General features: G+C 43.9%; 1 pseudogene; it reads left to right on the forward strand.

The window, feature by feature from the left end:
* Positions 1-3,202: 3,202 nt before the first annotated feature.
* On the forward strand, positions 3,203-5,248 carry LOC142865885 (flap endonuclease 1-like; annotated as a pseudogene).
* The last annotated feature ends 7,799 nt before the right edge of the window (positions 5,249-13,047 follow it).

Below are 13,047 nucleotides of genomic sequence, written 5' to 3' on the forward strand. Positions count from 1 at the left end.
TGGTGTTGGATTTTGTCAAACACTTCTTCTGTGTCTTTTAAGATGATCACATTTTTTTCCGTTTATTCCATTGATACGATGTATTGTATTGATTGTTTTTTGCATGTTGAGACAATCTTCATTCCTGGGATGAATCCCATTTGGTTATGGTGCATAACTTTTATACATTATTGCTTCAGTCTGATACTATTTTGTTGAGCATTTTTGCATTTATATACAAAAGATGTATTGTTCTGTACTTTACTTGTGATATCTTTGTCTGAGTTTGGTACCAGTGTAATACTGACCTCACAGAATGAGTTAGAAAATAATCCCCCCTCATCTATTTCTTTAAATATTTTATAGGATTATATGGTTGAGGCATTAGAAGTGTTTTGATTGTTAATGCGATGTCTTTACATGTTATAGATCTATTCTATTTCTTTTGGAGTAAGTTTTCTTAATTTGTATCTTTGTAATTTATATATTTCATCTATCTTATCTAATGCATTGGTGTGTTATTCATAGAACTTCCTTATAATTCCTCTTTTACCTGTAAGGTCCTCTCTTTTAGTTCTGATTCTGACAATTTTTGCCAATTTTGTCATTGCATTTGCAAAGAAGAAAATATTAAGCTCTTATTCTGACATTTTTGCTGATGTCACTCCTTGGGCAGTTTTAGATGCCTTTGAAAGGCCTTTTGCCATTGTTTGTAGCCCTTATTATGAGATTTATTGTAATGATTTCAGGTGAATAATAAATCATGAATTTAAACTCTGTTTGAATTTGAATCATCAAATTTTTTACATGACGATGTCTAAATTATGTATCATTTCTTGGACATTGAAATAAACATGACCTTGAAAACTCACTGCTGGAAGTATCCAGATGGACATATTGTGATCTGTGACATGAAATTGACTATTCACACAGCAGGCAGTAAATGTATTGCTAAGGATCCAGTGGGGCTTTATCTAACACTTCTATAAGCAGAATTATATATTTGTTAGCTCAGAAAGGTTTTGAGACAAGAAGTGTCGTAGGTTGAACTGCTTTTGTGTGATTGGGGTTGTGAAACCAGACAGAGCTTCCAGGGGAAGAGCAGGGGATGGCTGAAGGCCTGGTGGGGGGTGGGCAGTACTCAGTTACAGGGCAGTCAGTCAACAGCCAGATCATGGACTTTGGTAGTCAGTCCCAAGTATTTTAAGATAAGGACTCAAAGTAGGGAAGAATGTGGGGATGGGAAGGTGGGACAGAGACCCAGGTCTTAGAGCAGATGTAGGTGGGAGGACCCTGTGGGGAGCCTGTTACCTAGGACATGAGTCAGCAAAGGGGAAATTGGAGGTGGGCTCGATTTTCACTGAAGCCCTGAGATAGAAGCTCCATGTTCCTTAAATTGGCCCTAACTCTGACCATTGGTCTGATAGGGCAAAAACAGGGTAATACAGCCCCAACTGGGCAGGCTGCAGGGTTCCAGGACAGAGAGCATCATTACCTATACTTCTGCCAAGTTTGGTTTTGTGGATCCCAAATTCTACTGATGGATTCAGAAGTCCTGGATCCTCGTGATGTGCTCTAAGTTATATTATGCTGAGGCCTTAGAGAATTTGCCCTCTCCTCTCACTCACAGTTATCTCTTTAGGGCATTCCTAGTGTGTGAAAAGCCACATAAGCAGAAATGTGCTACTGTGTGTGTATGGTGGGGAAGTCTTGTGGCATCTAGTGCTTGGCATTTTGTTGTCCAAAAGGAAACATATTATTGATGCCAGAGCCGGGACAGGTTTTATTTGTCTAATCATCACAGCCTCCTACAATCCTATGTATTTCACTCATAGCCATGAGCTATAAAGGGCATGAAAGGTATCACTCAGTAGCAGTCTAGAATTTGTTAAGGGCTAGATTTCAGTGATGGCTTTTCTGGTTTTAGGGGCCAGTGATACCAAAGGATGCATACTTCTGATAGAAAAATTCTCCAGCCACCCATACATCTGATTCAAAGGGCTATGACTAGTAAACAAAGTGAATTTATGAACAGAAATGACCCAACCAAAAATGTATTTACATTAGAGATACCAAAAAAGGTGACTGGACCAAGTGTAATGGTAAGGTTGATATGCATGGGACAAGTAGAGTTGCCTATGTTATACATGCCCACTATGCCTCAGTCTCCCCTCACACTATTGCATGGGTGTGGGTGGTGCAATTTTCACTTTGACTATTGGTACACTTCCCCCAGGCTGGGTTAGATGTCCCTTCTTGATACTCTCAAAATACCTTAGGTGTTTCTATCTCACTGTACTTAACTTAGTGTTTTTGATGATCTATTTGTGTGTCTCCTTCCCCCAATCAGACTTTGACTTCCTCAATTGTAGAAAAATCCTATTTGTTTCTGTCTCTGTAGCACCCAGCACAGTGCCTGGTGCACAGACACTATCAGGAAATATGAACTGAACTGAACTGAATGAAGAATTGAGTGGACGACAAACTTGGCTCTTCCATGGCCCCCTATGGTAAAAACAGACCAAACCCTCAAGGAACTCCCAGAGCAATGGGCCCTACAATGAGGCAACTAGAAAGGCACCCAGGAAGAGACAGAGGAGACGCTTTAGGGGGCCAGCTGATCACATCATGTGTAATCGTACTACCGGTGCCTCTGGTTAAAGCCCCATCCAGGTCATGTCTAGCCAGGGAAATACAGGTATGCCAGCCACACGATCCTAGAGGGTCCTGGCAGCGAAGGGTGGAGCTTATCCCAGAAACGTGGTGGACAGGTTATCCTATACTTCTATTAAGTTTTGATAGGATGCTTTGTGACATCTGAGGCTGTATTGTGGCTCAGAAATATCAAGTAGAACTTGAGTTTCTCTTTCTTTCTCTCCCGGACTACAGGCTTGGAAATATTCTGTTAAGGGAAATTCCGATTGTTTTCCTTGGTTTTTGTTAACAAAAAATAAAATAAAATAAAAAATGGGTGCCCCTGAGCGAGAGGCATTGTGGGACTTGTATTCCTATGATTGCGGGTGTAGCGGGAGCTGGGGCTCGCGGGGCTCTGTTGTGGGTGGAGTGGGGACAAGCGGTGGAGAAGGGTGGGGCAGAGCCGCTGAGAGAGTCTATTCTCCCTGGAGGGACTGTTTGCCATGAGAGCAGCTGTCTGAGGAGCGCTGCCTGCACTACACTCCCCGGGAGGCTGTGCGCTGCGGGCGGGTCACGTGACGGGAGCGCGGGGCTTTGGAAGGCGCTGGAGCAAGAGCCGACCCGCGACCAAGCGGAGAAGGGAGCCGACTTTAGGAGTGTCCTGGACAACACTGGACCAAGCTCAAGCTGCCAAAGCGTTGTGTCCCAAAGGCCAGCCATCCCTTCTCTATATTGCCATGGGGATTCAAGGCCTGGCCAAACTCATTGCTGATGTGGCCCCCAGTGCCATCCGGGAGAATGACATCAAGAGCTACTTTGGCCGCAAGGTGGCCATTGATGCCTCCATGAGCATTTATCAGTTCTTGATTGCTGTTCGCCAGGGCGGGGATGTGCTGCAGAATGAGGAGGGTGAGACCACCAGCCACCTGATGGGCATGTTCTATCGCACCATACGCATGATGGAGAATGGCATCAAGCCCGTGTATGTCTTTGACGGCAAACCACCACAGCTCAAGTCAGGCGAGCTGGCCAAATGCAGTGAGCGGAGGGCTGAGGCAGAGAAGCAGCTGCAGCAGGCTCAGGCTTCTGGGGCCGAGGAGGAGGTGGAAAAATTCACCAAGCGTCTGGTGAAGGTCACCAAGCAGCACAACGATGAGTGCAAACATCTACTGAGCCTCATGAGCATCCCCTACCTCGACGCGCCCAGTGAGGCAGAGGCCAGCTGTGCTGCCCTGGTGAAGGCCGGCAAAGTCTACGCTGCGGCCACCGAGGACATGGACTGCCTCACCTTCGGCAGCCCTGTGCTGATGCGACACCTGACTGCCAGTGAGGCCAAGAAGCTGCCCATCCAGGAATTCCACTTGAGCCGGATTCTGCAGCAGCTGGGCCTGAACCAGGAGCAGTTTGTGGATCTGTGCATCCTGCTGGGTAGTGACTACTGTGAGAGTATCCGGGGCATCGGGCCCAAGCGGGCTGTGGACCTCATCTAGAAGCACAAGAGCATCGAGGAGATTGTGAGGCGGCTCGACCCCAACAAGTACCCCGTGCCGGAAAATTGGCTCCACAAGGAAGCCCAGCGGCTCTTCCTGGAACCCGAAGTGCTAGACCCAGAATCTGTGGAGCTGAAGTGGAGCGAGCCGAATGAAGAAGAGCTGGTCAAGTTCATGTGTGGTGAAAAGCAGTTCTCTGAGGAGCGAATCCGCAGTGGGGTCAAGCGACTGAGCAAGAGCCGCCAAGGCAGCACCCAGGGGCGCCTGGATGATTTCTTCAAGGTGACTGGCTCGCTGTCTTCGGCTAAGCGCAAGGAGCCAGAACCCAAGGGATCCGCTAAGAAGAAGGCAAAGACGGGGACAGCAGGAAAGTTCAAAAGGGGAAAATAAACATTTCTCCCCATTATACCTCCTTGTTGTACTGCCTTGTTGTACCCTCAAGAGTTAGAGCTAGGGCAGCCTTCATGGAGGTGAGGAGGAGAGTGTACTGCTTTTCTAATGCTGCCCTTCTCAGTAGTGCTTTTCCCCTTTTTACTTGATCTTAATGGCAGGAAGGCCATAGAGGTACTTTGTTTTCTTTTTTAGCTCAGGAAAATATGTCAGGTTAAAACTCAAACCACTTCTCCGGTAGTTTAATGGACACTGAATCCACTGTTATGTGAAATTGATAGAAATAAGTCTTAGGGAAGGGAGGAGACAAACAGTGGAGACGAAAGACTGTGTGGAAATGATTTACTGGCTGGCCAACTGGTGGCCAGAGGGAGGTGACTGTGGATCCAGACTGTGCTTCTCCCTCCAGCTCAGCCTTGACCCAACCCTGAAATAGACCCATCAGGAAGACCCAGTCTTAGCACCAGAAGAGCAGCTGAGAGATAAGACAGGTGGAGACCCAGAGCCCCTAAAGGTGGCAGCAAGGGTTTGATTATTGGCTATGTGTTGGTATGGGCAGAAACTTGAACTTGCTATGTAGTTGGAGTATTTACAGTGTTTATTCAGAGGAGTAAGATGATGTTGCAGCTTTTCTGAGGCAATCAACTATGTTGAGATGTTGGGATAATACACTGGTTTTCATGTGCTGTTTTTATTTTGAAGTTATGAAGAGAAAAAAGTCAATAAAATTATAAAAGTAAAAAAAAAAATAAAAATGTTTAACTGACTTCAGTTACTTGCTAGCTTACAGTTGCTTACAATCTTTTCGTTGAATAGGTTGTAAATACTAAATAATCTAGTAGTTTGATTTGAATTCAAAGTGCCTGTGATTTTTGTCTTTGTGCTTCCAACAAATATAAAGAAAATGGGTGTGATGGTTAATTTTAGGTGTCAACTTAAATGGACTTATAAATGCCTAGGGAACTTGTAAACTATCAGTTCTGGATGTCTCTGTAAGGGTGTCTCCAGAGGAGATTGGCATGGAAATTGGTGGACTGAGTGGGGAAGATCTGCCCTCAATGTGGGCAGGTACCATCCAAACAGCTGGGAGCCCGGATAGAACAAAACAAAACAAAACAAAACAAAAAGGCAGAAAAAATGATTTCCCTTTTCTCTTTCTCCTGGAGCTGGGACACTCTTCTCCTTCCCTGGGACATCAGAACATCAGGTAATGCATAGAAGCTTTCCAGCCTTTGGAATCTAGGACTTACACCAATGCCCTCCTCTTCCAGTTCTCAGGCCTTCAGCCTCCGACTGAGGCCATCAGCTTCCCTGGTTCTAAGGCTTTTGTACTCAGATTACTCAGATTGAGCCATACTACCAACATCAAAGGATTTCCAGTTTGTGGACTAGCTATCATGGGACTCCTTAGCCACCATAATTGCACGAGCCAATCCGCTAATAAATCTCCTCTTATCTGTTTGTCCATCTATCTATCTCCTATTGGTTCTGTCTCTTTGGAGAACCCTGAATAATACAGATTTTGGTACTAGAAAGTAAGGTTGTTACCATAACCAATACCTGAAAATGTGGAAGTGGCTTTAGAACTGGGTAATGGGTGGAGACTGGAAGAATTTGGAGGAGCAGGCTAGAAAAAGCCTAGATTGCCATGAATGCCGTGTTGAGGGCAATTCTGGTGAGAGTCAAGAAGAAGATAAGAGCTGTAGGGAGAGCCTAAATCTTCCTAGAGATTACTTAAGTGGTTGTAATTAGAATATTGGGAGAAATATGTACAATAAAGGCCATTCTGTTGAGGTCTCAGTTTGAAATTAAGAATATGTTATTGGAAATTGGAGTAAAGTTCATTCTTGGCATAAATTGGCAATGAACTTGGCTGAATTGTGTCCATGTCCTAGGGCTTTATTGTAGGTGGAATTTAAGAGTGATGATCTAGGATACGAGGTAGAAGAAATTTCTAAGCAAAATATTGAAGGAGCTGCATGGCTACTTTTAACTGCTTATAGTAAGATGTGAGAGGAAATGAATGATTTAAGGATGAAATTTATAATTAAAAGGGAAGCAGAGTGGAAAGATTTGGAAAATTTGCAGCCTGGCCATGTAAAGAGTGAAAAAGCATCTTTAAAAGAATATACCAAAGGTGTGACCAAGAAACCATTTGCTAAAGAGATTAGTGCAGATAGAAGAAGGCCAAGTGCTATTAATCAGGACAAAGAGAGAACGACCCTGAAGGCATTTCAGAGATCTTTAGGGCAAGCTCAGAACTTGAGGGCAACATGTTAAGAGAGGTGCTCACATAAACTCAGCATTCACTGCCCAGAGACATCTCAGGACTCTTCTCTCTACATTCTAGTGCAGTGTTTCTTGGCCTCCTCAGCTGTGGCTCAAGTGGGCCCCAGTGAGGGTCAAGCCACCACTCTGGAGGTAGCAAGCGGTAAACCTTGGTGGCATTCAAGTGGTGCTGGCTTTGCAGATGTGCAGAATACATGAGCTGTGGGGCCATGGCAGCCTCCACCTAGATTTCAAAAGATGTATTGAAAATGGGCCTAGGCAGAGACTCGCCATGGGACAGAGCTGCCACAGAAAGGCCTCACCAGGGCAATGCCTAGTGGAGTCATGTGAGCAAGACCACCACAAAGAGTGCCTAGTGGAGCTATGGGAGCAGGGCTGCCTCTGAGCCCCAACAACGGTAGAGCTTATAGTGTGTAACTCCAGCCTGGGAGAGCTGCAGTCCCGAGACTCAAACCCATGAGAGCTGCTGGGTGGACTGGGCCCAGCAAAGCCATAGGGGTGGGGCTACTGAGACTTTGGGGACCCAAACCCTAGCCCGGTGTGTCCAGAAGGTGTGACATGAAGTCAAAGGAGATTATTCTGGAAATTTAAGATTTAATGTTTTCCCTATTGGATTTTGGACTTACTTGGAAACAGTTACTTCCCTCCCTTTTTACTTACCTATTTCTTCCTTTGGAATGGGAATATATACCTTGTGCCTGTCCCATCATTGTATTTTGGAAGTAGATAACTAATTTGATTTCACAGGCTCACAGCTGGAGGGGAATTTGTATCTTGAGTATCACTCATATCTGATTTAGATGAGACTCTGGACTTCGGACTTTTGAGTTGATGCTGGAACGAGTGAAGACTGTTAGGACTATTGGGAGGAAATGATTACATTTTGCATGTGGAAAGGGCATGAATTTGGAGGGCCAGGGGTGGAATGCTATGGTTTGAGTGTTTTCCTCAAAGTTCACATGTTGAAAACTTAATCTAAAATGCAACAGTGTTGAAAGATGGGACCTTTAAGAGATGATTAGGTCATATATTAATTTCATTATCACAGGAGTGTGTTAGTTATTGCAGGAGTGAGTTCCTAATAAAAGGATGAGTTTGGCCCTCCTCTGCCCTCTCTTGCTCACTCTTTTGCCCTTTCACCTTCTGCCATGGTATGGCAGAGCAAGAAGGCTCTCCCCAGATACAGCCCCTTGATCTTGGACTTCCCAGCTTCCAAAACACTTCTATTGTTTATAAACTACCCAGTCTAGGGTATTCTCTTATAGCAGCACAAAATGGACTAAGACAGTGGGTAAAGGGAATTAACATCTAGGTTGGAGTTGTCAGAGGTAGTCCCCAAAACATCTGCTTGATCTTTAAGAAAGATATCATCAAACAAGTTTGGTTTACTATGTCAAATTTCATAATGATTTTATAATTTTCTTTTCTTGTCTTTTTTTTTGCTCGAAAGAAAACAAATCTTGCTGAACCATATTTACCTTATCTTAATAATGCTTTCTCCAGGGATTTCAGTTGGGCGCAGTGTTTAAGGAAGGGTCTGGGCAGCAGCAGGGCAATCAAAGCCTGGCTAGGTAGATGGCCAGCCAGTCCCCAAAGAGCCACAGCTAGGCAGGGATAACTGTTCCCTTTGAGAGCTTCTAGGCTATGATTTATGAAACTGAGCCATATGTCAGAATTACTTCAAGAGCATCTCAAGGGTGCAGATTCCTGTGTGCCATCTCCCATGATCCTGAGGGTGTGGTAGTGCAATGTGTGGGCTGGAAGCCAGGGCTTTATGCAGTATTTGAGATGTATGAGGCCAGCTCCTCTCATTTTCAAATGGAAAAACTGAGCTCCAAGAAAGCAAGAGAAGTAAAATTGTTTGATTACTTACATTAGCTGCATAATTTTCTATTATTCTCCTCTTTAAATCCCCTCAGTGGTCCTACAAGGCAGTTTAAAATAAAATGGAACTTGGAAGTCAGATCAAAGAGGCTGAGGTGCTGGGTTTTGACTTGTATCCATACTAGAGAACTACCTAAGGCCATCTGCTCCACTGCCCTGAGCATCAGTCTCTTCTCCTATAACTTAGAGGCAGCCATGCCACCATACAGAATTCTGGCAAAGATCTAGTGGACTTCCCCATGTACTGGGAATTGCTGAATGGGCTCCAGTCTTCACCTTTCTCTGGCAACTGATTGTAGGGAACTACACATGAGGCCATAGGTTCATGTTGAGAGAGAGAAGGCAGTGTAGCAGGAGTGAGAACCGTGGGCATTTGGGCCACTTATTCATGTAGCTTACTTTGCCTTCAGGACCCACTAAGTCCCAATCACATGCATACCACTTCCATTTGATGATGGGGAATTGCTGTGCATGTCCAGCTTTGTAGCTTGGTGTGCCAGATAACATCCAGTTCATTATGGGCAGTTCAGGTCTCACGGTAACTTGGTGGCCCATGCATGGTCAAGCATTCAGTTTCTACTAAGGCCCCGTAACAGTACAAGAGCTATCTCTCAAAAAGAGAGTAATGCATCTGCAGATGATGGCAGGGCTTTGCTCCAAAATCCTAAGGGCCTCTGCTTCAATTCACCTATGGGGCCTGCCAAAGGCTCCAAACAATATCCTTGTCTGCCACTGACACTGCAAGTACCATTGGATCTGCATGACCTAAATGACAGAGCAGCTTGTACAGCAGCCTGGACCTGTTATAGAGCCTTCTCCTGTCTGGGCCCCACTCCAAACTAGAAGGTTTTGTGGGCCACTCAGCAAATGGACTAGAGTAAGACACCCAACAACAAATAAGGAATATATTGCCCACAAAATACAAAAAGTACCTCTAGATGTTGTGTTTATTTCTTGGTTGTAGAAAGAACCAGATGCAACAACTTATCTTTTACCTCAGAAGGGATGTCTCAACATGCCCCACACCACTGGACCCCTAGAAATTTCACTGAGGTAGAAGGCCCCTGAATTTTAGTCAGATTTATTTTCCACCCTCTGACATAAAAATGTTTTTAAGTCCAGAATTGTTGCTACCTCTCACTTACTAGGTCCAATCAGCATAATGTTATCAATGTAATGGATCATTGTGATCTCTTGTGAAAAGGAAAGATGATTAAGATCCCTGAAAACTAAATTATGACATGAGAGTTGATATACCTCTGAGGTAGGACAGTGAAGGTATGTTGCTTGCCTTGTAAGCGGAAAGAAAACACTTCGGTGGGCTTTATGGACAGAAAAAAGAATCTGTCTCATCAATAGGTACATACCAGGTACCAAGGGATGTGTTAATTCGATCAAGCAATTAAACCATACCTGGTACAGAAGCTGCAATTGGAGTCACTATTTGGTTAAACTTATGCTTATCTACTATCATTCTCTAAGATCTATCTGTCTTCTGCACAGTCCAAATTAGGAGAGTAGAATAGGGATGTGGTGGGAATCACTAAACCTGCATCTTTCAAGTCCTGGAGGGTGGCACTAATCTTTGAGATTCTTTCTGGGATGCCATATTGCTTATTTAAAAAAATATTGTGTATATTTAAGGCATACAACATGATGTTGTGGAATACATATAGATAGTAAAATGGTTACTATGGTGAAACAAATTAACGTATCCATCAACTCACATAGTTATCCTTTTGTCACTAGCGCAGTTAAAATCTACTCATGTAGCAAAAATCCTAAATACAATATCATTCACTATAGTCTCAATGTTGTACATTACATCTCTATATTGGTTCATCCTACATATCTGTTACTTTGTATCTATTATTTTCCTAGGTAGAGGCAGTTCTGATGGCTTCCACTCAGCTTTTCCCATCATAATAGCCTTCATTCCACAGGTCAGAGAACCCAGTGTTGATTCTGTCAGATGTTAATTATGTCTATTCAAATTATGCACTCTGGAACTGGGGAAATATCCACAGGATGCATTCTAGAACCCACTGGACCCACTGTGAGATGGATCTGAGCAAAAGCTTCATTAATCTCCACAAGCCCCTACTCCAACTGAAGGGCCACAGTGACATTTTGGGTCTCCTAGAATGAGTGTCAGTTCAGAGTCAGTGTCCAGTAGTCCCTGAAAGGTCTGAAATTTCCTTTTCCCCAGTGGATAGTTACCCTGGTAAAAGGCCATAGGTCTCTTTTGGGGAGGCTGAGAGAAAAATTAATAGTATAATATAATTGCTCTGTAGTCTACTGGGGTTCCTCAAGGGGACCTGGCCCCTTCTTCATTCAAGGGGTTCTGGTTCTGTAAGCTGGCTCAAATCTAGGAATTAATTAAGAGGGTGAAACTCTCTGTTTTTATGATTCAGGATAGATTTTTAGTTCACTTGACCCAGAACTTTTCTGCTTATACAGATCTATTTCACTTCTAGGAACCCACGATCAATTAACCAACATGAGAGGTCTGTGTGAGTCAGACTATTTGTATCACTGCTTTGATTCTGTTGTCCATTACCATACCCACTCCCACCATGTCTTTGAGAGTTGAATGCTGCCACTTGAATGCTGCCACCTTGGCATCCAATTACTTCCGTTGCACTTAGGTTTCCCAAGTCAGTAACTGCATTTCCTATGGGAGGTCTGACTGACAAAGAAGAGTGATCATAGAGCTCTTCAAGGATGCTGGGGCTCCCTCACAAATTTATTTCTCAAAGTATTGGTGAAAAGCATGTCTTCTAGACCTGCCACTGTCAGAGAGTAGGTCTTAAATGACAAATTCACTCTCACATTCCAATCTACATTAAGCCAAGAGAGGTTGGGCATTTCCAGTTCACTCCCAGTGAGTCCATGTTTCAGCCAACCAATCAAACAAACTGTTAGAGCTCTTTCTAACTTCCTTAGCTACAACCTTAAATGCAGAATCTCTGCTTAACGGTCCCATATGAATACACTCAGCCTGATCCAACTTTATGCTCCTTCTGTCATTATCCTACACTCTTAATATCCATTCCCACACATGTTCCCCAGATTTATGCTTGTATGAATTAGGAAACTCAAGTTGTTCTTTTGGAGTGTAGCACACCTGCTCATGTGTCACATTTTGTACGTTACCTTTAGGGGCCTGCTGCAATTTGAGTCTAGTTATAGGTACAGAAGCAAAGAGGAATGGTAGGGGTTGGTTCTGAGGAAAATCCATGTTGTCTTGCATGGTACTTGCTTCAGGAGAGGCTACTATTATTTCCCCAGGCAATAGAAGGTTAATCTTCTCAGACGCATGTGGAAAGGCTGCTACCAATGAGGGTGAGGATGCTGCTGCCACTGAGGATGGAGAGGCCACTTCTGCTGGCAATGTGGAGGCCACTTTTGGTGGAGGTGGGAAGGCCAATTCTACCAGGGATAGGGAGGCCACTTCCACTGGGGGACATTTTCCATAGGCAATGAAGACTTATCAGGATTTAAGGGCTCAATGTCTCCAGCTTCATCAAGGTCTTCCCACATATCTCCATTCCAATTTATAGGATTTGATTCTCAGCACTTGCAAGAATCCCCTACAGCTACAGGAGATAAGGCTCTCCTTCAGGGCACAGCTAGCATCTCTTAGGTCACTTATACAGTGTTGAGCTGGGAATTTGAATCCCTGAGCTTATCATTTTCTTTCACCACTTTGTACAGCAATATTAGGAGCAAACAACCAATGTCATTCTATTTCTCAGTTTTTCAAAAATGTTAAAAAGTATCATATATGGAGTCACTTAGTTCATTGCTTATTGTAAATGAACGAGTAGAAGTATCCAACACAAATATTTTTCACATTTCTATAAATAATTTACACTATGAACTATCAATGCTCCCTTTACCACTGGAAATAGAGTCATTAGCATCTCTATATCTAATCAGATTAGACAGCTAATTCTAGAAACCCCGGAACCAATTCTGAAATCTCCTCCTTAAAATCCTGTTCCTCTAGAATCCCACTCTTTGTACTAAAATCTGTACTAGTGTTCTCCCGAGAAACAGAACTAATAGGATATATAGAAAGAAATTTATTATAAAGAAACTGCTCATGTATTTATGGAGGCTGAGGAGTCCCATGGTCTGCTGTATACCAGCTGGAGGCCTAGGAAAGCCAGTAGTGTAGTTCTCGTCCAAGCCTGAAGACCTGAGAACCAAAGGAGCCAATGGTGTAAGCCCCAGCTCAAGTCTGAGGGTTGAGAATCAGGGGGCCAATGCTGTACATGCTGGTCCAGGTCCAAAGGCTCAAGAACCAGGAGCACCAGTGTCAGAGGGCAGGAGAAATTGCATGTCCCAGCTCCAGAAGAGAGAGCCAATTTGCCTT

This window comes from Microcebus murinus, chromosome X (genome assembly GCF_040939455.1).
Source record: "Microcebus murinus isolate Inina chromosome X, M.murinus_Inina_mat1.0, whole genome shotgun sequence".
NCBI lineage: Eukaryota > Metazoa > Chordata > Mammalia > Primates > Cheirogaleidae > Microcebus > Microcebus murinus.